We start from the raw sequence: 5,345 nt of genomic DNA on the forward strand, positions 1-5,345 counted from the left end.
TCATGAATTATGAGATATATAGATGTGACAGAATCGCAAACACTGGGGGAGGTGTTGCCTTACTGGTTAGACGAGATCTGAAACACTATTTTAAAGGAAGATCTGACGAGTCACAAATAGAAACAGTGACGATTGTTGCTGAAATAAATCGACAAAGAGTCGAAGTCACATCGGCATATAAAAGACCCCAAATAACTTATTGGAAGAAGAAATCAACAACTTACTAGATTGAACAAACCCGAAAATCTGCATCGGAGATTTTAATTGCAAATCTCCAGAATGGAACAGCAGGATGGAAAACAGAAATGGAAGAAAACTGAAAGATCTCGCTGAAAAACATGAAGCTATCGTTATTGGACCTGAAGAACCAACGTACCTAGCATTCGGAAATGGATTACCAGATATAATTGATATCGCAATCATGAAAAATATCACTAGAGAATTCTCGATAGAGACCTTGTGGGACGGAACCTCTAACCACAACCCCATCGAATTAACAATAGGAGAAGGGCCAAGAAGAGAACTAATGCAAACAAGAGAATACACCGATTGGACGAAATATAGCCATCTGATACAATCGGAGGTAACAGAAATATCAACAATCAACACAACGGAAGACCTAGAAAGAGCAGTTAATAAACTAGAAAAGAATATACTAGATGCCTACAAAAAGAGCACAAAGAAAATAACGAGACCAGCACCGATACATCCACACGGTGATACACCCAGAGAAATCAAAGATCTCATCAGGGAAAATCGGAGACTAAGAAAAACATGCAGGCTCAACAAAACAGATATAAATAAAAGAAATCTAAACCGACACAGCCAAGTTCTAAAAAATGCCCTGAAGGACATGAGAACAAATAGATGGAACAAAAGAGTTCAAGAACTAAATACTATCGATCATTCTGCATGGAAAATGCAAAAATGTCTGAGAAGAGAAAAAACTAAAATACCACCTCTCCACGGAGAAAGAGGAATGGCATATACGAATATCGATAAAGCAGAAGCACTGGTGGACTCGATAGAAGGAGAATCGAGAATTAATTACAGACCTGATGACGACAATGACGAGCTGGAAGATCTTGTAGAGAACAACGAAGAAGAAATGGACGAACCACCAGTAGACGACAAAATAGAAAAACCAACTTCTCCATTTGAAATAAAAGAGATAATCAGAAGCTTGAAAAATAGAAAAGCTCCCGGAAGTGATAAAATAACGAATGCTATGTTGAAGAAATTACCTAGAAAAGGTATAGCTGCTCTCACAAATATTGCAAACGGTATAATGAGGACTGAACACTATCCGGAAAAGTGGAAAACTGCAGAAGTCATAGTGTTCAACAAACCAGGCAAAGATAAAAAATTCCCCCAAAACTACAGGCCGATAAGTTTATTGTCCGCCCTAGGAAAAGTAGTAGAAAGGGTAATCGCTAGGAGGCTTACAGAAGAAACTGAAAATCTGAATCTCATTCCAGCAGAGCAATTCGGATTCAGAAGAGACCACTCAACTGAACAGCAATTACTGAGACTCACAGAATACATAACAGAAGGATTCCAAAATAAACAAGCCGGTCTTGTACTACTAGATGTCGCCAGAGCATTCGACAGAGTATGGCATGAAGGATTGATTTACAAAATGAGATATGCTGGATATTCAATGAAACTGTGCATGTTGATTAGGAATTATTTGAGGAACAGAAGATTCTACGTGAAAGTGGAAGGAGAAAACTCCACAACCAGATATATGGAAGCAGGGGTGCCTCAAGGGTCAGTACTTGGGCCGTTACTGTATAACATATATATTCACGATATACCAAAATCTCCAAGGACTATGCTGACACTATATGCCGACGACACAGGAATCGCAATGCGACATCGCAAGCCAGAAATCATAGAAGGAATATTACAAGAAGCTATAGATGAAATAAATGACTGGTGTATTAAATGGAAAATAAAGCTCAACGGACAAAAGAGCCAAGCGATATTACTGCAGAAGAGGAGACTAAGAACTACAACAAATCTAGAGGTAGATGGAGAAGAAATCGAATGGAAAAACGAAGCGAAATATTTAGGTATCACCCTAGATGAAGGTCTAACATGGAGAAGCCATATCAAACAAGCCATCGACAAAACCAAGGCAGCGATGAATATGCTTTACCCGCTGATAGGTAGAAAGAGCCTATTTGTCTCATGTCAAATGAGACAAAATTGAAAATAATCAAAGCCGTTGCTAGACCGCAACTGACTTATGGATCAGGTGCTTGGGGATTCGCGGCAAAAAGCCATATACAAAGAATTCAGGCAACAGAAAACAAGCTACTACGATGTGCCATAGATGCGCCTTGGTTTGTCAGGAACAAACGGATATATCGAGATTTGAAGTGGGAAACCATCACCGAATTTATGAAGAGGAAAGCTGAAAAGTTATTCGAAACAGCGAAGGAACATCCAAACGAAGAACTCAGGAGACTGGTGGACTACGATCCGGAGGAAGACAGAAGAAGAATGAGAATTTACAAAAGGAGACCGCGAGATCAATTGAGGAGAGATTAAAATGAGTTCGAAAACTTATTGAAACTATACTAAGAAGAGATATCCGAAATGGACGAACATGAAAACCCTAGCACGACAATGTGCAAGAAGAAATTAACCGATTAAGGGATAAATGGTTTATAGGCAAATGCCCGGAACCAATATAAAGCAGGTTAGGTTTAGTGGGTCGCGAACTCAGGAGAGTGAGTAACCCCACAGTGTTCCCTAGAAATGGGTTCCTCTGGGCGAGAGATAGAGCCCCGTGTTTTCACGGTCGCAGATTCCCCCTGTTATAAAAAAAAAAAAAAGACGCAGTGAATGAGGAGATAGTGGTTGAGCGGAGAAATCGGGGATACTCCGCGGAGGAGATGAGGATTGCTGCGGCGGAGGAGACGTATGTGAACAAGTTTGGTCGGGACAGACAGGGCCGTGAGGTCAAGTTTCTCAATGTCTTCCTGAGTCAGTTCTTCCCAGGAAGAACAATTAGCCTTAAGGGTAAGAGAAGACAACCGGCTTATAAGGCATACCTCCAAGATGCCGATACCTTACTCTCTTCTGCTGCGGCTTTTTCTGATCCTTCTGGAGTCCCTGATATGGTCTCAAGCGGACCATTGTCGAGGAACAGGAGCCTCCTCCGACTGCTTCCGTACCCAACGAAGACCCATACCTTTCAGCGGCAAGAGGTCTGTTGCCCAAGGTGCAAGAGTCCGATTATCCGGGCTCTGACATGCTGGTCTCGTTGGTGGATCATATTGAGAGTGGCCAAGACCCGTCAGAGATGATAGTGGCCTGCCTCAAAGCCATGATACCAACCTATGGCAAAAGCAAGCGGAAGTATGTGAGGAGAAGGAGAGCCGTACCGCCTTCTAATAGAGATACTAGAAGGCGCAAGGAATTTGCCTCGATACAGTCTCTATTCAAAAAGAACATGTCGAGGGCCGCCAAACAGATTTTGGACGGGGGAGATGTAACATCACAACCATCTCTAGAGGCAATGGTGGGCTATTGGGAGGCAATGCTTACTATATCCTCAACCCCAGTACCACAGAAACCTAGTCTGCTCTGGAATCGACGGCGTAACATCTGCCATGTGGTCCAAGGTTCCACCAGCCCATAGCTTCTCTACAACCTTGTGTTGTACCTGGGATCCTTTCCCAAACAGATCCTCACGAGCAGAACGATATTCGTTTCTAAAAAGTCGGCAAGTACCGAGCCTGCTGATTTTAGGCCGATCAGCATAGCGTCGGTCATAGTACGCCAGTTACATAAGATACTGGCCAGACGAATTGTGGCTACCGGCATCATTGATGAAAGACAGAGATGCCTGGATGACGGCTGTGCAGAAAACATCTCTGTACTAGCTGCCGTCCTCCATCACGCCAGGGAACATCTAAAAGAGTTGCATCTAGTGTCTCTAGATGTAGCTAAGGCGTATGATTCGCTTAGTCACCAGGCGATAACATCTGCCCTGACCGAGGCTGGGCTAACGGACAAGCTCGTGAGGTATGTCGCTGACACATATTCGAGCAGTAGTACTGTCTTGGAGTGTGGCGGCGAGAGGTCGACGGAAATCCCAGTGAGTAGAGGCGTTCGACAGGGCGATCCAATGTCCAGCATTTTGTTCGCATTGGTGGTGGATAAGGTGCTCCGCTCGATCCCTCCCCAAGTGGGGTACAGTGTGGGGGGCGAACCGATTAATGCGGTCGCCTATGCTGACGACATTGGCCTTCTAACATCCTCGAAGGCGGGTATGACCATTGTGACGAGGCAGATTTTACCCCGCCACGAAAAGGAAATTTCTTCACCGATAGTAATTAATTCATAATTAGACATATCAACCGAAATATTTTCGAAGAAAACCGTTATGTTATCATAGGGGAACCGATTTATATTATGCCATTGTTTTCCACCGACCACTCCCATATTTGTGGCTGAAACCGTTTATGTCTTTTGTTTTCGGAGTTCATATATTTTAGAATTCTTTCCGTTCAAGATCTTTCAACTTGTTCCGTTTTTCCTTTTGTTCAATTGTTTCTGTCTCTTTTCGAGCCGGCCGATTGACCGAGTAATTTGAATGCAGCCAATGGGGAAATGAGTTACCGATAGTGGGGACAGTTTTCCCGAAGAGTGGTACTTCTTCGAGTTCCGGCGCTGAAGGTCAAGATGAGTATGAATCTTTGATGAGAGGTGAACGAGTGAAGTGTGTGGAAAGTTATTAAAACCGTACTTACAAAGCAAAGGAAAATCTAAGGCAAGTGATTCTTGAAATTATTACCGCTTCATTGCACCTTTATGGAATAATATTCTCTCTAGACTTTTGCTTGGCTGAAAACCGTGAGCTAACCATTCCCTGCTGTATATAGTGCTTTCCGTTACCGTAGGGTGGCATTTGGGTCCCAGGAGGACGTTGGGCCCCCCTGACTTTTCCGATTCTTGAATATTTGACCGTTTCATCCCGATTTCCAACCGTTTGAATTATAGTTGTAGGTTAGATTCTCCGAGCTTAGAGTTGGGATTCCATAACCGTCAAATACCCTCACCGCCGGACTCTGTGGCCGCTGTTTGACAGTCAGCCATCTTGAGGTCACCGAGAGAGAGAGAGAGACCGAAGGACACCGACAGAGATCATAGACAAACTACAGAGACAGAGATGAACTGGTGCTTTTAAATTTCGACTTGACTGAATTCCGTTTATTTTTTTTTGAAAACCGTTCGTACTTTTCATTCAATTGTGGCTTGCCTTGGTTGAAATATTTTTCCGAAACTCAGCTTAATTGAGACTCGACTTAATTCAGTTTATTTTTCCGAAA

This window comes from Coccinella septempunctata, chromosome 7 (assembly GCF_907165205.1).
Source record: "Coccinella septempunctata chromosome 7, icCocSept1.1, whole genome shotgun sequence".
Lineage (NCBI taxonomy): Eukaryota > Metazoa > Arthropoda > Insecta > Coleoptera > Coccinellidae > Coccinella > Coccinella septempunctata.